The sequence below is a fragment of the Meles meles genome, chromosome 16 (genome assembly GCF_922984935.1).
Source record: "Meles meles chromosome 16, mMelMel3.1 paternal haplotype, whole genome shotgun sequence".
NCBI classification, from domain to species: Eukaryota; Metazoa; Chordata; class Mammalia; order Carnivora; family Mustelidae; genus Meles; species Meles meles.
In genome coordinates, this window is record NC_060081.1 from 64,786,315 (window position 1) to 64,808,153 (window position 21,839).

The 21,839-nt window shown below is 44.0% G+C and overlaps 1 protein-coding gene across 2 annotated transcripts in view; it reads right to left on the minus strand.

The window, feature by feature from the left end:
- Window positions 1-15,167, minus strand: part of CHD6 (chromodomain helicase DNA binding protein 6) — a 195,332-nt gene extending 180,165 nt beyond the window's left edge. For both annotated transcript variants that reach the window (XM_045980678.1, XM_045980679.1), the window contains exons 1-2: window positions 15,042-15,167; window positions 1,778-1,861 (exon numbers count right to left, since the gene is read on the minus strand). The gene's annotated coding sequence lies outside the window, so the exon portion shown is untranslated. The remainder of the gene's footprint in view (window positions 1-1,777; window positions 1,862-15,041) is intronic.
- Between the last annotated feature and the right edge of the window lie 6,672 nt (window positions 15,168-21,839).

Below are 21,839 nucleotides of genomic sequence, written 5' to 3' on the forward strand. Positions count from 1 at the left end.
AAAGACTTCTTTCCTAGCCGGCCACAGCAACAGCCTCCGCATTTACTGACCTGTCATCAGGCCTCTCAAACCACAGGTTCTCAGTCTTGGGCGGCACACTGGAGTCACCTGGGAACTTATCAATAACCCAGTACCAGCGTCCCTTGTCCAGACAAGGATTCTACTGGGTGTGGCCTGGGCGCTAGTATTTTCTGAAGCTCTCCAGCAGTTCTCATGTGCAGGAAGATTTGAGCACCACTGATCTAAGCCAACCTCTGCTGCCCAAGTACAGCACACAGACTACGCTCTGGTCATGATGACTCCTCAGGGCCCACACAAAGCTCAACTCCTTACATCCTTTTCAAAGCCTTTCAACATCTGCAATCTACTCCTCCAGGCCTATCGCCCACCACAAATCTACATCTGTGCACTACACTCCAGCCCCAATGAACTTACCACCTGCCCACCATCCCCGCACAGGGCAAGTCCCACACAAAAGGTTCTCCGAACTCACAGACGCCAATCCCCATCTCTGGCTATTAAATTCCAAATCAACTTTCAGGAACCAATGTGGATGTTTCTTCCTTTTAAAACTCTTAACTCCCCTGAGTAGATGGTTGCTCCCTCTTCTTGCATTCCAACCAAACTCTGGACACAGCTCTAATTTGACATTTATCCTGATGTCTGTAGTAGCAGCTTACATTTCTCTCCTTCTAACAGACTGTGCATTCCTCAAGGGCACAGACCATGTGCATTTATCTTTAAGTTCCCAGTGCCCGGCCATGGCTGAAACAAACTGAAAGCCCGATAAATTGTTTACTAAATAAATGGGCATCACATACTTTGTAGAATGACGAACAATATGAGAAAAGACAAAGGCAGTTCAATAGGAAATGCCAGGGGCGCTTGGGTGGCTCAGTCAGCTAAGTACCTGCCTTTGGCTCAGGTCGTGAACCCAGGGTCCAGGACTGAGCATGGCAGCAGGCTCCCTGGGAGCCTTACTTCTTCTCCCACTCCCTTTGCTTGCGTTCTCTGTCAAATAAATAAATAAAACCTTAAAAAAAACAACAGGAATGCCACATGAGTCATATAGGCCAAAACTGACTTGACAAGTGCAGAAAGGAAAGAGGGTGCTTCCAGCAGAAACAGAGGGGGAGAGCCTCATGAAGACAGTGGGACTTGAACTCAAGTCTCAAAGGAAGGAAAATACCTTGACAGGCCAAGAACAAAGAACAGAGAACTATGAGCACAGAAAATAGCAAAGATATGGCTCGGTGCACATGAAAAAGCCACTTAGCTTGGCTTTGGGTTCTTCAAAAGATACTCAAAGAAAAACGCTAGAAATGAATCATCATATTGTTTTTAGTTATATAAATCTGTATGTCACTATACTCTCCTTAGTCCTTCTCACCACCTGATACATTACGGCTCTGTATATCCAAATACTGTAGCACAGCACCTTAAGGGCAGGAACTTTTGTTTACTGCGGCATCCCCCCAGGCTTACATCAATACCGAGCACACAGTTAATGTTCACTACACATTTGCCCAGTGGATGAACGAACATGTTTATTATAGGCCTCTGATCTAATGTTTCCTTTCACCTGGCGGCTTCCTCCCTGTCACATCCAGTCTCCATATCTAAATCCTGTCTACCCTTCCAAACCGAATAAATGCCCTGACTCAAAGCCTTCTCTGATATCCTTCCTCCCCCTTGTCTGAACTCCCAAAGAACACTTTTTAGGGACTACCTGGCAATAGCACAATTATCTGTATACATGTATTTATGTATATCTTACCTCCCCTATAAATTCTTTGAGGGCAAGCTCTAGGTCATTTTCCTCCCAGAGAAGAGGAGCCTGTATAGAGTTGCTCAGCAATCCCTGTTAAATAAAAGGAAAAATTAAATTAAGTGTGCTATTAAACCTTTAAAATATTAATATCAGAAAGACTAAGATCAGTAATGATTTCTCTCCACTCATCTTGGCCCTGTGATGCCTGATTCTTTCAAATCATCATATCCAACACAGACCATGCTTACAATGTGCCAGGCATTATTCCAAGGCTTTACATAAATTAACTCACTTGATCCTCAAAAGGACTATATGAGATAGGTATTATTATAACCTCCATTGCACACATGAGGAAACTGAGGAACAGGGAGGTTCGCACAGCCAGTAAGTGGCAGAGCCAGGATTCAAACTGGTGGTCTGGTTGCAAAGCCATGCCCTTAACTACTGTGCAGCAAAGCCTTGTGATTGCTGGGTAGCCTCCCACTCATGCAGCTGAATGTGGCCTGCGGAGAATGTACTCGGAAAACGCTAGAGATGCAAGGATATCTAAGGCAAGGAATGATCCCCGTCATAAGAAAGACAGAATTCCAGAAGGCAGTAAAGCAGGTAACAGATGACAGAAAAGGAATGGAGGTTTCTGCAGTACAACACTGGGAAAGATAAATGCTGGGAAGAGACCCTCGGACCTGAACTTCAGGAGCCTCGGGAGAAAGGGTTGCACAGAGAATAGAAGTTCTGGCATGCATTTGCGACAACGTGGATGGAACTAGAGGGTATCACGCTTAGTGAAATAAGTCAGTCGGAGAAAGACAACTATCATATGATCTCCCTCATATGAGGACATGGAGATGCAACATGGGGGGTTAGGGAGATAGGAGAAGAATAAATGAAACAAGATGGGATTGGGAGGGAGGCAAACCATAAATGACTCTTAATCTCACAAAACAAACTGGGGGTTGCTGGGGGGAGGTGGGGTTGGGAGAGGGGGAGGGGGTTATGGACATTGGGGAGGGTATGTGCTATCATGAGTGCTATGAAGTGTGTAAACCTGGCGATTCACAAACCTGTACTCCTGGGGATAAAAATACATTATATGGAGGCACCTGAGTGGCTCGGTGGGTTAAGCCTCTGCCTTCAGCTCGGGTCAGTATCTCAGAATCCTGGGATCGAGCCCCACGTCGGACTCTCTGCTTAGCGGGGAGCCTGCTTCCCCCTCTCTCTGCCTGCTTCTCTGCCTACTTGTTAACTCTCTCTCTGTCAAATAAATAAATAAAATATTAAAAAAAAATACATTATATGTTTATAAAAAAAAAAATTGAAAGGGGAGGCGAACCATAAGAGACTATGGACTCGGAAAAACAACCTGAGGGTTTTGAAGGGTCGGGGGTGGGAGGCTGGGGGAACAGGTGGTGGGTAATAGGGAGGGCACGTATTGCATGGAGCACGGGTGTTGTGCAAAAACAATGAATACTGTTACGCTGAAAAAAATAAATAAATTATATTAAAAAAAAAGTTCTGGCATGAAGTTACGGGTACAGAGTTGGTACAGCATACAGAATGGCAGCAAACTTACGAGGTGCTTAAGAATGCAGAGTTCGGGGCGCCGGGGTGGCTCAGGCAGTTAAGCATCTGACTCAGGTTATGATCTCAGTCAGGGTCCTGGGATCGAGCCCCATGTCCAGCTCCATGCTTAGAGGGGAGTCTGCTTGAGGACTCTCTCCCTCTCCCCCTGACCCCTGCCCCGCTCACATGTTCTCCCTCCCTCTCTCAAACAGGCAAGCAAATCTTTGAGTGCTGGGCATGAGGGGAGGAGGGAAGAAAGAAAAAAAAAAAAGTAGGGCTCAAAGTGCCGGGGCTACCAGTTCTGCTAGACAAGTAAATAGAATTGCTTTGCCTCCATTTCCTCAACTGCAAAATGGGCTAATATCAGCATTTAGCCGTGAGGATCAATGGTGAGAATCCAGGTATACTTATATTTATCAGGATGGGTTGGTTTATGCTACAGTTAAAACTCCATTTAAAAAACTCAGTGGTTTAAAGCATAGGCTTCCTGCTTACATTATGTAACCACTTCAGATTCCTTTCAGAAAAAAAGGGATATTTGCCTAGAAGTGTCTCACATCACTTGCACTCAAATTTCAACATCCAAAGCGAGTCACACAGCCATGCTCAACTTCAAGCATGGAGAAGTGCTACCCTACCATGTACCCAGAAGAAAAGGAAAAAAAAAAAAAAGATTATCAGTGAGCAGCTCTAACAACCACCACACCATGAAAGAGCCTTGCACCATACCTGTCACACAGTCAGTGCTCAATGACTGACAGCTGCTACTATGAACCCAGTAACTGGGGGGTCTGGGAAGAAACCTGTTCTACCAACCCCAAGTTACTGAAAAGCTAAGCGAGTATGCAGATGTGGGGAAAAAAAGTCCACGTTATTTGCAGTAACCCAAAGGTAAATTTACAAAGGATTTCACAATGATATAATGGAGAGAGATGCCAAAATTTTCTAGTAAGCAAAAAATAGTAAACAGGAGTTACCAGAATAGTACCACAAGCCTTTTACCAAGATACAGAAGGGAGGCACATGCCAAAATGTTTCTAGTAAACAAGACATAGTAAACAAGAGTTACCAAAATAGTACTACTCACCCTTATTCATTTAAGACATGTAAAATTTCATTGATATCTCTATTCTGAGAACATTAAAAAACATTATTCAGCCTTTCACAAATTCACTTCTAATCTCAGAACACAACTTCCCCATATTATTTCTGTAAGTTCTTAAGGAAATTCTCCAGCGGGGGTTTTTCGAACCTTAACCATCCATCAGGGAGAGACCTGCTTAGTAAAATGAGAATTGAACTCTAAGCCAAATTTGGCCATAGACCAGCTCTATGGTCTCACAAAATATTTACATGACTAGATATCCATTCTATCATCCGTAAGATGACGAAATTGGACTAGAGGGCCTCCAAAGTGTCTTCCAACACTACTCTTCCTCAATTCTGAGAAGCCAGAAAGATGCTCTGGTTTGGAAGAATCTAGCTGAGATGCTGAATTATGTAAGCCCTGACAACGCTTCAAGCTTCAACTAGAAATAACGGCCATAACCACAGCTATAACAGCAGCAAGAAGGCTGAGTTCAACAGAACACAGGGCAAGTCAGTACCCAGGGACAGCCCTGCCAGCATGGAATGCCCCATCAGAGCAGAGAAGGCTGGACAGAGCAGGACTACTCTGTGTAAGTAAGAAGACTGCTATTTGGCCATGGCTTATGAAACAGTCTTTTAGTAACATTTCAAACAACATTCCAGTCCCAGCTCTGGGACCTAGTGACAGTGATGGGAACAAACTTGAAGCAAGGAACCGACAAACATTTTAAACTTGGTATCTGTCAACTATCAGATTTCAGTGCCAACACACTAGGTTTTTCAACTCCTTAAGACTCCAAAGCAGGGGCGCCTGGGTGGCTCAGTCGGTTAAACGTCCAACTCTTGATTTCGACTCAAGTCATGATCTCAGGGTCCTGAGACTGAGCCCCATGTCTGGCTTTGCAGTGGGGGTGGGGCCTGCTTGAGATCTCGAAATTGTCTCTCACCCTCTCTCTCTGCTTGTCTTCCCCACACCCTCCCCACCCCGTGCGTGTGCACGATCCCTCTCTAAAAAGAAAGTTAAATAAATAAGAAGACCCCAAAGCAGTAATCCAAATGTATGTCTAAAGGTCAAGAACTTGAAACTCTTTGGACTAAGTCAAACAAAAGAGCCCAAAGCAGCATGTTATAAAATGTTAGGCCCCCAGATCAGCCATACCGGTGTCCTTTTCAGCTAAACAGAAACTCCTGCGAGGACAACCTGCCAGGACATCTTCACTCACTCTGAGAACTAAGACTGTCCCTACAGCAAAATGGAAAACAGTGTTGGCTTTTTTTTTTTTTAATTATGTTATGTTAGTCACCATACAGTACATCATTAGTTTTTGATGTAGTGTTCCATGATTCATTGTTTGCGTGTAACACCCAATGCTCCATGCAGTGCATGCCCTCCTTAATGACCATCACCAGGCTAACCTGCCCCCCCTCCCGCCCCTTCTCTCTAAAACCCTCAGTTTGATTTCCGGAGTCCACAGTCTCTCATGGCTCATCTCTCCCTCTGATTTCCCTTCATTTTTCCCTTCCTTCTTCTGATGTCCACCATGCCATTCCTTATGTTCCACAAATAAGTGAAACCATATGATAATTATCTTTCTCTCTTTGACTTATTCACTTAAAATAGTGCTGGTTTTTCATGAACATCAATGGAAGACAATACCTTAATTCATGCCATAAACAAAGCTGACACACTGCTATATTAAAAATTTTGCTATTCCTGCAGCCCTATCCATGATCTTTAAGGAACCTACTATGAGGGTGTAAACAACATGGGACACCCCTACTGTCTCTCCTGCTTCAAGAGTCACTGGCTCAGTGGTTTAGGCCGCTGCCTTCGGCTCCGGTCATGATCTCGGGGTCTTGGGATCGAGTCCCGCATCGGGTTCTCTGCTCGGCGGGGAGCCTGCTTCCCTCTCACTCTCTCTGCCTGCCTCTCTGCCTACTTGTGATCTCTGTCAAATAAATAAATAAAATCTTTAAAAAATAATAAATAAATAAAATAAAATAAAATTATGGTACAATTAGAAAAGACTCACTGTGTCTGGACAGCATTTTAAAAAGCTATTTACTTTTATAGCTATGTTTCTTTCTACCTGTCAATCACAAAATAACCTCCAGTCCTGCTATGGACACTGATCAATATATTAGAGTCAATGCTATCCCTGATTTTTAGGAGTTTAAATATGAAATACAAGTAGATGGGGATGGAGGCAGGGAAGCATATACAACCCTGAATGAGTAAAAGAAATCCTTTTAACAAATCAATTTTTAAATATATTGGAAGGGGACAGAAGACACAGCTTAATTTTTCAAGGGAGGTTTGGTGAATATTATTGAAAACGAATATTACCTTTACAGAATGCAAAAAATGTCCTCTAAGTAAGGTGATAAGATAAACCAACAATACTTTACATAGGAAAAATCTCCATTAACCAGTCCAAAGTGATGAGAATTCCCAGTGATCAGTACTTTCTACTGAGAACTGGAAAACTACAGTATTGCACTTAAAAGCGTAAATCTTTACAGAAAAGACAAAAGCTTCAGAAGTTATACTGCAAGACATCGTGCATGTTAGTCACAGCCCTGAAGGGTCACAAGGCCTCACTAAAACAGCTACCTTGCTGTTTGTAAAACCTTCTGTGACACAGATCTAAATTTATTTTCTGACCCTACTATTTTCTTAACATCAAATCAACTTCTAGATAAAAAGAGGTAAATATAAATGGGCAAATAAGTGCCAACTTTCATTCTATGATTTGCTCAGTCTTATTTAAAGCTATAGGACAGTCTTGTCCTACCCTGTATTTTCTAAGTGAAGGGAAGAAAAATCCACCTTTGCTACCCCCACCCTGAAAGGGGGACCCCAAAGTATCCAGACCCGTGGTGTCAAATGCCCGTGCCACTATGCGACTAAATTTAAATGAACTAAAATTAAATAAAATTTAAAATTCTGTTCCTCAGTCATACCAGCCACCTTTTAAGGGCTCAAAAGCCACATGTATGATTAGTAGGTCCTGCACATAAGACATTTTTCATCATAGCATAAACTTCCACTGAACAGCGCTGATCTAGAACGATGTTTCTTAAATTTAAATGTGCATAAAAATCATCAGTATCGCTTGCTAAACAAGATTACTGGGTCTCTACCCCAGGTCATTTATTTCAGATCAGTCTCGAATGGGGCCTCCAATGTTCATTTCTAAACAAGCTGCAAGATAATGTGATGTTACCTATCCCCTTAAGCAGTGTTGCCTAGGGTTAAGAACTACTTTTGGGGGGTGCCTGGCTGGCTCAGTTAGCAAAGCATGCAACTCTTTTGTTTTGTTTTTTTTCCTCCCAGATCTTATTTATTTATTTGAGAGAGAGAAAGAGAATGTGTAAGCAAGCAAGAGAGAGAACATGAATGGGGGTAGAGGTGGAGGCAGAGGGAGAGGGAGAAGCAGACTCCCCGCTGAGCAGGGAGCCCAGTGTGGGGATTCTGGGACCATGAACAGAGCAGAAGGCAGAAGCTTAACCTAGTCACTCAGGGGCCCCAAGTGTGCAACTCTTCATCTCGGAGTTGTAGGTTTGAGCCCCACAGTGGGTGAAGAGATTACAAAAGCAAAAACACAACTTTTTGTTATTTCTCAATCCACCGTAGACTAATACTTTTATAAAATACTAGAAAAATGAATTACCAGGAGGAAAAGTTTTTTTAAAACAAAGACTATACTATAAACTTACATTTTTAAATAGACTCAACAGACAAATCAATTTTATAAAAAATGCTGTAAAAACAGCTACATGTTTCAAGTGCTGTACTTACCTCATCAAACAGTTAATAGTCCACAGACCTGCACAGATCTGCAGATTATGAGTAGCCTTGATCTAGAAAAGCTTATTTTGCATTTTTACAATTATCTCTAACTCTGCCACATGGTCAAAAAGGATGGTGCCTTAACTTCTTCAGGCTAAGCTACAGCTGAATTTAGACTGCTAACTTCGTAAGAGTTGTTAGACCAAAATATACAAATGAACACTGATAACATCTTTGTGTTAAATTATATAAAATTTCTTTCAGTAGGGGCGCCTGGGTGGCTCAGTGGGTTAAAGCCTCTGCCTTTGGCTCACGTCATGATCCCAGAGTCTTGGGATCGAGCCCCGCATCAGCCTGCTTCCTCCTCTCTCTCTGCCTGCCTCTCTGCCTACTTGTGATCTCTGTCTGTCAAATAAATAAATAAAATCTTTAAAAAAAAAAATTTCTTTCAGTAAATAAAATCTATGATCTGTACTGGCTTACTGGACATAATCTTTCAAAGAATTTCTTAGACTACTGTTGGCTTCCTTGAACCCAAAGTAAATAGTCCAAGCACACTTCTTTGCTCACATGCACTTAGGGAAGGAACAAACCAAACAGAATCCCTTCACTGGAGTCAATGCCCTTCCCCAAACAGCCTCACGCTTAAGGTATTTTCCTCCAATGACATATCAAACTAAAAAAATGGATTTTTCTTCTATTCAACTTCTGGTCTGGCCCAACAAACGAACTTCTATGAGAAAATTTCCAGGATTTCTCAAGTTTGGCCACTTCCTAGAGACTACTTCTGGAACTTTCTTGTCACTCTAAAATTTTGTTTTACCAATTTGCTTGACTTTTACTTAAGCAAATTATAAAACAAGGCTCTGAGAATTTTAACACTTGATTCTTTTTTCTACCGTAACATCTGGTTTAACAGAACTCAACATATACCCATGTCATCTGTAAAATAAGCTCACAAGCTCAACCAGACATTAAGAAAAATTCAACCTGATATTAACCTTAACAGAAAAGTTGGAAGGAATCACATACGAAGTCTGGGGAATATAAAAATGGGGGGATTTTTAAATTGTTCCTCTTACAATGTAAGGGGGAAAAAACCCTTTTCCTCCTAACATATTGAATGAAGCAGTAACAGAATGATTAAGATGTTTCAAAGCAAGAAAATGTCAGGAGATTTTGCCATGGCCACCCCTCCAGTCCCATCTGCAGAGGCAGATGGTTGAGGCAGAGAGGCCCAGAACCCTCTAACACTGTTTTGCGTTTGCCCTCATGGCTCCTGCTCTAACCCTTACTCTTTTACCAGTGTGCACGATCAAGGGTATGGAACAGCTTCCCAAGCATAAAGATAAGGTAAGGAAGAACTCTGGGGATAACCCTTTGCCCAGATGCTGCCCGGAGTGATACCCAAGTGCTTCACCAGAAGGACACCACAGAACCTCCTAAAGGCCCAACGAAGTCAGCCTCCTGGAAAAGATTTTGCTCCTAACAAAACAACTATTTCTGAAACAACCTAAATCCATGATTTTCAATATTGTTTTTGTGTGTGGATGGGAATAGATGATGGGGAAGGAGAAGGTAGAGGGAAGGAGGGTGGGAGTCAGAGATCCCTTTGAGAATCACAAAAAGAATGGACTCACATCCAATCAAAGTGCACAAACAAAATTTTCTATGCTATTTTGTGGAGTTCACAGACAGACCAGACCTAGGGGTCCATGAATCCCAGGATAAAAAGCCTCGACCTATACAGGTAGGAACCAAAGGCCAAGGATACCACAGTAGTTAGACCTCTTTTTAACCTGAAGCCTGACCTTCTATATGAAGACAATCTTACAATTAAAAAGTATAGAGGGGTGCCTGGGTGGCTTAGTCAGTTAAGTGTCTGCCTTCCGCTCAGGTCACGATCCTAGGGTCCTGGGATCGAGCCCTTGTCGGGCTTCCTGCTCAGCAGGAAGCCTGCTTTTCCCTCTCCCACTCCCCCGCTCCCCTTGCTTATGCTCCTTCTCTGTACATAAAATAAATAAATAAAATCTTTTTTAAAATAAATAAATAAATAAATAAATGAAATTTTAAAAACAGAAAGTATAGAGATTCCAGGGGCGCCTGGGGAGCTCAGTTGATTGAGCGACTGACTCTTGATTTCAGCTCAGGGTAGATTTCAGGGTTGTGAGATGGAGCTACACTGGGCTCTCTGCTCAGCAGGGAGTCTGCTTGGGATTCTCTCCCTCTCATGCCCTAAGCCCTCCACCCAGTGCATGCATGCTCTCTCTCAAGTAAATCTTTTGTAAAAAAAAAAAAAAAAAAAAAAGTATAGAGATTCCAAAAGTAAAACACCTTGGTCACATAATGTACAAGAAATTTCAAAATATATTTAAAATTTACTGATAAAATATTTGGTCCATAAAATTAGATCAGTGATACTTCCTACAAGAATCTTTAACTAATAAAGAAGGAGAAAAATAGAAATCTCCTTTTACCTTTTTAGAAAATTCAAATCCAACTTACATTTTGATTTGTGTCCTGAAGTTATCTTAAAATTCTACTTCCTGGTTTTCCTCAAATTTTCAAATACTGTCTTAGTAGGTTAAGTCTTCTGAAACAGCCAGTGGATAAAAGCATCACAGAAATCTATTAAAATATCAGGTTTTCCCCCTTGCTAAGAAAATTTTAAGTCCTCCATTATGACGATAGAGAAAAAAAGTTCATCAACTTAAAAAAAAAAAGGACTCCTCAGAATAGGATCTATAGATTCTAAAGGTCTCAATGATGGCAAATGGCAAAAAGAGTAAGTGTAGGAGGATGTAAAGAATCACTATTACAAATGATAAAAACCAACAAATATAGGTACTACAAGCAAAAAGAAAACATTTTTCTCTGGATTTTATGCAAATAATTTAGTTCAGAAATGGGAACAGGGATGGATATTTTAAAATAACTCCATTTTACTACCTTCAGGACTTTTATGGAAGTAACAGAATTTCTCAAGAGGGTATCAACGCCTCCACAAAATGAACTAAAGAAAAGAACATTTTGGCAAGGAAAAAGTGACTGCATTCTCCTTCTGCACTTCATGGCTATTAGTACCAGGCTAGGCTGAACTCTTAAGTGCCCTACAAGGACCTCTCCTACACTAGTGAGACAAGGGGGGTTAAGGGTGCCCTTATTGTATCCTAATTTGCCTCTTCAGTGACAAACTCTTGAAATGAAGAAGTAAAAATAGATGAGTGTGTAGAACAACTTATGTCAGTGAACTTAACCCCATACCACTAACGTGACAGCACACTCCAGCTTTCAAAGAAATCTTGAGAGGGCAGTTGATGAAAAGAATATTTAAATCCAGCTGATCTGGGTTCAAATGCTGGCTTTAACATTCACTAGCTCTACTAGCCTTCAATAAGCCACCTCACCTCTCTGAGCTTCTGTCCAGCCTCCTGGAGTGACCATGAAAATAGGAGACGTTTGTGCATCTCTGCAGCCCCAGTGCCTGGCTGAATGCTGGACACACACCAGGTATTTACTCAGTGCTAGTTCTTTTTGCTTATCTCACAAGTATGCCACATTCTATTGGGAGGAGGAAAAAAAAAAACAAAACCCAAACCTGTTCTCTTGGAAATAGATATCTAAACCCTAGCTATTATTTTATGTATCAAAGAGTTTTCAATATAATAACCTGCTACAGGAGAATGCAGGCAGTCCCATGGAATTCACTGCAGCTTTTCACCTGAATTAAACTAAAGCTCTGTATGAAGAAGGGAAGTATAAAGTGAATGGCCAAATATTTATTAAAAATAATACTATTTCAGGGCATCCGCATGGCTCAGTTGGTTAAGCCTCTGCCTTCAGCTCAGGTCATGATCTTAGGGTCCTGGGATCAAGCCCCACACTGGGCTTCCTGCTCAACAGGGAGTCTGTTTCTTCCTCTCACTCTCCCCCTGTACTTTCTCTCAAATAAATAAATAAAATCTTAAAAAAAAAAAAAAAGAAAGAAACTATCTCTAACCTTGTTATACTGGGGGGGGGGGGGAGGGGGCTGAGCGCCAAACTGGATGGAAGGGAGTGAAAACATAGTCTCCTCAGTTGATTTAGATACAGTCACTGTCACATACCAAAAATATTTTTGCAGGCAGAATCCTTGAATCCTCTAACCTGTTCACAAGGATTCAGAACATGTTTGTCTCCACTTGGCCACTACCAATACAGAGTCTATCTGTGAAAACTGAAAAACATAGGTCCCTACAGTGAGAATCAAGCCTGAGAGTATGGAACCCTTTTTCCTCACTGTTTAACAGTAGAAGACATAACCACAATTTCTGCTGGAGGTAAAGCCATGCTTCCAAGAAAACTGAAAAACTTGTCTGAAACTTCTATAAATCAACGAGATCTCTAAGACACAGGGGCCCAAACGTCTGCTGTTTCTGGTAAGTTTTCTGTAACGTAATGGCAAAAAAATCACAAATGAGATTTGGTTTCTAAAGAGATATGATTCTGCTTGAGATCTTCTTTGGCACTGGAAATGTTTTAAGAATAGTAAATCAATAAATACAAATAAATCAATAAATACAAAAAGAAAAAAACTAACTGCCGAAGGACAATCCAGAAATACAGCAAGTGTTACTTGCGGCTCTCCCATTTCACTCCAAACTGGTCTTTCAACTTCTTGTGTGGTTGGCATGAATATACCGATGAGTTTAGAGAACTTCCAACCATACCAACAAATTATAAAAATAATGATAAGGACAGAGTATTAAAAAGCATGGTAAAAGTGATCACACTGAGTCACCACACACTGTAACAACAGAAAAGCTAAACGTTAAAAAAAAAAAAAAAAAAAAGGCAAAGAAATAACCGATGTAATTCCAGGCAGACTGTCACAGCACTTCGAGACACAAATAATTTCACAAGAGATCTAGATTTATTTTGCCCACGGCCAGACTGCAGCAAAAACAGTATCATATTCTGGTTGCTATAAAGGAGACTCCAAAGTTAGCAAAGGGAAAAAAAAAAATTATAAAGGTTAGCTTTTAGTAGTAAGTAGCCCATGAATGAAGAAAAAGTTTAAATAATCCATCACAATTCATTTAGATCTGCCCTGGGAAGAAAAAAGCCCAAAATTAATCATTTACCACTCCCCATTTTCCCAGGCCTTTGGTTACAGTCACGCATTGCTTATATGAAACCACCTGTTCTGGCTGGCATAAACCATCGTACTTGGAGATTCGTGCCTAATCATTTTTTCATACATAGATCTCAAACTTGCTCTGTCCTGCCAAAGAGCCACAAAGTTCACAAAAACTATATTCCTGAGGTTGCCAATGTGATCTACCAACTTATGTCAACAAACTACTGTATAGTGCACAGCCAGTGACTACAGATCTCCAGAAAGGAAGGCAGCTCACAGTTAGCCTTGGGAGCACAGTACTGTGGTCCCTATTAGGACTTCTCTCTCTAAGTTCCACAAGCACATCCCCATAAGGTATGTCAAAACTGGGGGCCTAATGGGACTGCATTCCAGTATGCCATTTGAGAAACAGTAACAGAATCTCCAGCAACACTGCAGACACTCTGAAAATTATAAAAAAAAATTTTTTTTTTAAATGTCTACCTTCTCTGTTCATGGAACTGTTACATCAGAATGAGCAGTTTTGAAGGGGTAGGGAATAAAGCACATATAACAGCTCCAGAGACGCCTGGAGATGCCAAGGATTCACTAGAAGCCTTGGCCAGATTACTAATGGTCCATAAACCCTAATTTGGAGAACACGGGCCTACAAGTTGAAAATTGAATTATATTGCCTTATTAGATCCCACACTACCGAAACCACAGTCACATCAGTCATAACTGGAACTAGGAATACTTTATGTACACAAATATAAGTGCCTGCTTATGTATTTTTAATTGGATCAAATAAAACTGAAGCTGCAAACAAACTCAAATTTCAATTATCTCACTAGTGAGGGGATTTCCTAATAGCGTCTTTTTAAAAACCAAGTAGCTGCCAACCCTCTGCACATCTGACAAGCATGTCCCTGGAAATTTGGGAGCAAAAGGCTCCCGTTACTTCTCAACAGCGAAGAAAATAAATACCCTAAAGGAGACAGATTATTCTTTTTTTTTTAACTCAAGCATGCAATCTAATAATGCACAAAACTTGGCTGCGGGGCTGCTGGACACCTCCAGGGTTCCAATTTTCGGGGCGAGTGCGCGCTAGTGCGTAAGAAGGGGGCGGAGGGGGAGCGCGCTCCGAGGACGCGCCGGGGCCCCCGCCCCCTCCCGGAGCAGCAGCCTGGCACCAGCCCACCCTCCTCCACCCCTGCAAACAGACGCAGGACGCCAATAGAGCAACTTCTCCGCGGGGGCGGCGGCAGAATAGCGGTCACCCCCGCCGCGCGCGCCGCAAGACCCAGCCCGCCCAGGGGGTCCCACTACGGCCCGCCCCAGGGGGGGGGCCTCCGCACGCCCCGCCCCTGCCCGCCAGACCAGGGGCCGGGGGCTGCCCGGACCCCCGCCCCTCCGCGCGGCCCGCAGCGGCGCACTCCCAAGGACGGCCGCCCGGCCCGAGCGCGGCCTGAGCGCGAGCAGGAGCGGGGCGCGGCGGAGGCCGGCTCCTCTCCTCAGGCCTCAGGCCGCCGCCTGCTCTCCGCCAGGCCGCCCGCCGCCGGCCCCGCTCGGACCCCGGCCCGGCCTCGGCGCCGCCGCAGCCCCTCATCCCGGCTCCATTCATAGGGGCACCCCAGCCCGGCCGGCGGGGCGGAGCCAGGGACCCGCGGACAAGGCCGGCCAGAGGAGGCCAGGGAGGAAAATAAAAAGTTAAGAGAAGAACTTACCTAAAATGGCTCCTGCAGCAGCCAAAATACAAACAGCTATTATTTGGTGAAGTTTAGCTCAGACACCCTGCAAGGACACCCTAACCCAGCTCGGGCCCGCCTTCCCTGCAACGCCATTGGGCTTCGCCAGCCCAAAACACAGAGTCATTGGTCATTCTGGTTGCCGCTCAGGCAGAAGCCCATTTCAAGCTTGCTTGCAGGGGCGAGTGATGGGCTCGCTCCATTGTGCTCGTATTTGCATGGATGTGATCGCGGCGCTGATTGGGCGGCGTCGGGGTCGCCCCGCCCCCTGCCTCGCGCCCCCCCGTCTTGGAGACGCCGCTGCGCGCGGCCCCGCCCCCCGGGACAGAGCGGCGGGGCCACGGGGGCGGGGCGGGGCCGGGGTCCTGCTGGCCGAGGGGGCGGGGCGGGGTCCTGCACGCCGCAGACCGCAGGCAGGGGGCGGGGAACCGGAGTGCGCGCGGCGTGGAGGGGTTCAGCCGGCAGGTGGAGGTCTCGCAGGTAGCAGGCTAGCGAGCTGGAAGATCCGGGGCTGGCGTCTCCCAGGGTGCGAGAGGATGTGGCTGGGGTCCCGCGACAGAGAGAGATTCTACTTGGGCCGAGGTCCCGCAGACAGAAGCGAGGAGAGGCAAGGGTCCCGCAGGTCAGAAAAACATGCGGAGAACCCAAGCAAAGAGCCAAGGAGTTTCATTCTGTGTCTCCAGCCGCATCTCCTACCGCTCCGCCTGGCTCCCTGGCACTACTGGCACACGACGGGCTTCTTCCCAAGGCCCCTGTACACCCCAGGAGTTTCAGCCCCGGGGATCCTGCGGAACCTTGATATACCTCCGAAAGATCAGGTGTCGAGCTGTGGTGTATTTATGTTCAGGCCTATCTCCCCCACCATCCTTGCAGCATCCTCAAGGACAGGGCCCGGCATATGGCAGAGATTCAACTAATTGTTTAATATTCCTTAATTCGTTCGTTAGCAGCTAATTTTTGAATAGTCACCAAATGCCAGGCATTGATGTAAGAGAGGAGATACAGCGGTCAATAGGACAAAGGCCTCGCTCTTGTGGAACAGGCATGCTAAGGGGAAAGAAAGACAATAAGTAAATACAAGGGGCCAGTAGTGAAAATTTCTATAAAGAAAATATATGGAGCAAGGGAGGGGGAGTTATCCACCTGCCTGGTCCAGTATCCTGTTACTGGCCTCCTCCCCAGGTGGTGATAGTCACCTGTCCCCCTCTCTCCCTGCCTGCCCCTATTGCGGGTGTTTCCTTAGCACCCACTTAAAAAGAAATGGCTGGATTATGACTGTAGAGGCACATTTTACCTCAAAGTAGGAATGATCTGAGTCCTGGTTGATTCCAAAAGCAGTTTGTTGGATACATTTAAGATGAACACGGCTTGACTTTGTCAGGAGTAGCTGTAATGTTGTAGCCAAGCCTTACTGTACCCCCAGAGAGAGGATATTTTTAGTTTCTTTGAAGCCCAAGTATTCCTGTGGTTTTCATCCTGTGACCCTAGCTCCTATCTGTGGATTACTTCTTGACTTCTTGGCAGACACCAGAGACACCAGAGATTTCCCCAATTTGAAAATACAGAGATAGCAGCCCCCTGACCCCTGTCTACCTCACTAGTGCACATTTCTCTCATTTGACTCAGGATTGGCCAAGATGCCTCGTGGTCCTTCCTTCCTCCTTTTTCTTCCTTCCTTAAAAATAAAATATATTTATTAAGCACCAACTGTGTCCCTGATATTGTTGTAGATACAAAGGCAGACAATATCCCTGTCCTCAGGGAGCTCATAATCTAGTTGGGATCAAGATGGAAATGTACACATTGATCCTGAGGACCTCTAGTCCTGCCAAGCTGTTGGTGGGGTGAGGATGGAGAGAGATGTTTGTTCCCCCTGTCTCAAAGGGACAGCAAGCTTGCCCTCCCAAGCCAGCTGCTGCAGAGCCTGAGGCAGAACCGGGAAATTAGTGGCCACAACCCCTTCAGTCTGACACAGGATCAAGACTGCTGATGGGGCTCAGGTCTATGCGCTTTAGTTTCTGGAAAGGGGCTGGGGACTGAGTTATATCAGAGACAGACTTGGTGAGTCCTACGTGGGAATCAAGTGACCCTCCCTTTACCAAATCATGTCCCTCGCTTACAAAAGATGGAATAACATAAACGAGGTGGGGAAGAATGGAGCTCGAGGCAGAGGGAGCAGCATACATATGCCAAGGCACAGAAGCAAAAGACAGCAATGAAAGGTGTGGGAGCAGGAAGGAGGCAAACTTGTCAGACGATAATTCCTGTTCTTAAACTTGAGAAAAGTCTGTAGCACAGAAGAAGTCAAACATAGAGATACAGATGTTATGTTACCAAATAAGAAATCAATACCAGTACACAATTGATCCACAAATGAATGGTACAGGTACAAGCAAAGGAAAGGTCTGGAGGCTCCACTCAGTAGAGGCGGTGAGCTTGACCCTCATAGAGTCAGGTCTGCAGAATAGAACAGGGTGAGTGGAATCTGACCCTTAAAATACTGATGCAGCAGGGTACCTGGCTGGTTCAGTCATTAGAGCATGCTGCTTTTGATCTCAGGGGCATGAGTTCGAGCCCCATATTGGGTGTAGAGATTACTTAAATAAATAAATCTTTAGAAAAGGGGAAGAAAAACACTTCTCCATCATCCAGGGACCCACCGATAGACATTAGAGGAAAAGCTATCTGCTAAGTGGCTTTTAGCTGTATGCATCTATGGGGATGTCTTAGCCGCTACGACACAGAGCTTGACTCTATAGGGCAGAAGTGGGAGGCAAAAGGAAGAAGGTAGGAAAGTGAAAAGAACCAATACCAGGATGGTATCTGGCTTCTACTTCTTCATCCGGCCTCTCCTATGTGTGGCTGATGGCTTCAGCTGAAGGGATTATCTTCTGAGAAGCCACATCACATGAGGCATAGCATAGCCTATGGGAGAGGAAAAGGAAAGAAATTTATCCACCAGCTCACATCCCCTGTTCAGTAGTTCATGCACAGGTGCCAAGTGGGGCTTTGGGGTGTCCCAAAACTCAATGTTAAGAGGCTTACAGCAGGGTCATGAGGCAGAGATTTATCAGGATACAGCTCATGAAGTCAAATGGAGCCTGTGTAGAGCTGGACACCATAGCAGCTGCCGGGACAAGAGATGGTTGGCACTAAGAGGCCCTGAAGGTCTGTTATGGAGGGGACAGCGATGATGCACAACTTTCCAGACCATATAGTATGTCCATATTTACAGCGGGCCCTAGAAGAGCAATTCTTAGGAGCTCTGAAGGGGAGCCACAGAAGGGCTTCCAGCAATTCTAGAACTTTCTGGTAGGAACACCATAAACACAGGTTACATCCTGCCTGACCATGTTCTTTCTTGCCTTCCTGCCTCTGTTAACTTGTCTGCTTCCTCCATTAGACCATGAGCTTCTCTATTGTTCTTGCTTACATATCTGTGTGACAGAAAAGGCTATTTGCACCAGCCCATTTCATTTTCATCCTAGGCTTGTAGAAAAACCACATTTCTCAGTAATCAGATTGGTCCACGTGACTAAATTCTGGATAATGGAATCTGGTTAGAAGTGATAGATATATCTCATTTCTAGGCATCCCCGAAAACCTCCTATGTGGGCCTCCAAACTCTTCTGCTTTCCTCATTTGCAAGCCAGATGCAAAAATATCCAGTGGAGGACTTAGGGGGCCCCAAAAGTGGCAATGGAATGAGCCTGGGTCCCTGACTGACTGCATGGAGCAGAACCCTTGTGCTTACCCGCAATGGACTGTGCCTGGAGTAAGAAGTGAACTGTCTTAATGCCAAGTCACTGAAATGGGAGGATTGCTTATTATGGCCATTAGCAGACTCTGACTAATACAGTACTTGTCTAACTTCATTTGATCTGATATCCCTCCAGGCCACGGATTCTGTTTATTTGGCTTTGGAAGGCAAGTACTAGTGTGTTGTCTGATACATAGTAAGAATTGCTTAAAGCATGAATGGAGGTAAATGAGTTAATACATCAGCCTGGTCTTAAAGGATCAGAGGTAGAATACCAGTCAAGCAGGCAGGTAGAAAGTGTTCCACTCATAATGGCGTAGCATATGCTGAGTCAAAGAGACTGCGGAGAACAGGCGCAGTTCTCAACAGTGCAAATGGTTCGTGATGTGAAAAGGAGATTGCTAAGGTGAGGCTAGAGAGAAGGCAAGGGCCAGATCACAAAAGGTCTTATTCATTACATAAAGGAGTTTCAACTATATCCTATAGAAATTGTTCAAGGATTTTAAACAGATATGTGATATTGTCAACTTTATGTTTAAGAAAGCTCTATCAGCCTAAAAGAAGGATGAATTAGAAAGAAAGAAGCAAAAATGTAAATTTTAAAAAAGATTTTATTTATTTATTTGACAGACACAGATCACAAGCAGGCAGAGAGGCAGGCAGAGAGAGAGAGGGGGGGAAGCAGGCTCCCCGCCGGGCAGAGAACCCGACCGGGGCTTGATCGCAGGACCCTGAGACCATGACCCAAGCCGAAGGCAGAGGCTTAACCCAACGAGCCACCCAGGTGCCCTACAAAAACATAAATTTCTTTAAAGCAACTTTTCCCACTGCCCCTAAGTCATTCATCCCATGAAATGATCTAATAACAAGAAGTTTCGGGGGGCACCTGGCCATCTCAGGGGTAGAGCATGAAACTCTTGATCTCGGGGTTATGAGTTCAAGTCCCATGTTGGGTATGGAGCCTATTTTTAAAAAATAAGATGAAAAAAAGGGGTTTCAGGTTCAAGTTGGTTTAGGAAGTTGTGCATACTCTAGTCCATCTTGGAGGTTACCATTGCTCATTCACATATTAAACACTGAGAGATGTTGCATTAATGAAATTGGTTAAACTTTAATAATTCTCAAAACCACAGGACCCTCTTTTCATTTAATACCTATTAAAACTGGTATTGGGATTAAATTTGGCTACATATAACAGAAAAAAAAAGGCATAATAACATTGAAGTTTATTTTTGTTCTGCGTAAGAGAAATAGGGGAAGCAGGGAGTTCAAGAATGGCATAACTATTCTATGGGATTGTCAGGAATCCAAGCTTATAATATTTTTGCTTTCACTTCCAAGGTCCAAGATGTCTGCTGGAACACCAGTCCACATTTCCTTGGAAGGAAAATTAAGGTTCTTGGGGTGCCTGGATGGCTCAGTCAGTTAAGCATCGGGGTCATGATCCCAGGCTCCTGCGATGGAGTGTGGAGCCTGCTTCTCCCTCTCTCTCTGCCGCTCCCCACCACTTGTCCTCTCTTACTCTCTCTGAGATAAATAAAATCCTTTAAAAAAATTGAGGTTCTCTCACTATTGAGTTGAGAGACTCAGCTAGCAGTCTGTGGCACAATGCCCCACAGAGATAATATTCCATAGAACATCAGTTGGGATAAAATGACTAAGGAGATTGATTTTTTAAACATATTTAACAGCTTTATTGAGGTATAATTCACATGCCATACAGTTCACCACTGCAAATGTACAGTTTGATGATTTTTAGTAATATATACCATTGTGCAACCATCATCCCAATCCAATTTTAGAACATTTCTGTCACCTCCAAAAGTTCCCTTCTTCCTGTATACAGGCAATCCCTACTCCCACCCCCTAGGCCCAGGAAACCATGGATTTGCTTTCTTCTTTGTAGTTTTTCCTCTTCTAGAAACTGCATATACATGGAATAGTATAATATGTAGTTTTCTGTGTTTGGCTTATTTCGCTTAACATCATATCTTTGTGGTTTATCCATGTTGTAGAATGCATTGTTCTTTTTTATTGCTGAATGGTACATCATTGTATGGACATGCCACCTTTTGTTTATCCACTTACCAGCTGATGGACATTGGGATTGTTGCCCCGTTGGGGTCATGATGAATGTCACTACTAGGAACATTCACATACAAGTCTTTGTGTGGACATATGTTTTCATTTCTCTTGGGAAGGTACTTAAAGAGATTGATGCTTCAAATGGAACACATTCACGGAAAGAACATTTACTGAATGTCCAGGTCTGACTTTAATAGGACTGTATTAGGTGCTGGGGATACAACGATGGGTAAAATGCGGCACAAATTCAGCCCTTGTGGGGCATGTGCAGTCTACAAAGGAGACTGGCATTAGTCAAATAGTCGTGCAAACAAATGTAACATCACAGCAGTGGTAAATGTCACAAAGGAGTGGCACATGGTGCCATGAGAGCTTATGCTGGAAGGATGTCCCTCAGTCAAGGTCAGGAAAGCAGAGGTATGCCAAGACTTCTGACCCCAATGAATTTTGTCTTTCGAAATAATATCCTATGAGGCCCTGTGCTTATTTCCCATAATGCTGCCCTTGTACACAATTCCAAGGCAGTTTATAGGTGTGCTAGTCCTGGGCCTGTCTGTCCTCAGATAAAGTCCTTATGTTTTAACCTCTCAGAGTTTTTGGTTTTCTGATTAGACCATGAATAACATAACAAGTCACATCAGAAAATCAACTGCATTCCTTTGGAATCACATCTCACTGCCAAAAACGGAATTCCCCTGCTGGGTCAAGAACCTTATATCCCCAGAGGTCGGGGAGAGGTGTTCGTGGCAGTTTGCAAAAATAAAGTTACAGGTATCATCTGTAAAAGGAGAATGGGCAGTATCAGGTCTATTCTCCCTTACAGCTCAAAAATCATGTGTCTGTGGCTTGCCACTGAGGAGATCCCCAACGGTGACCCATGGCGTGTGGAGGTAACTTCCAAAGAAGATATAAAAGGATGTGTGTAGCCAATG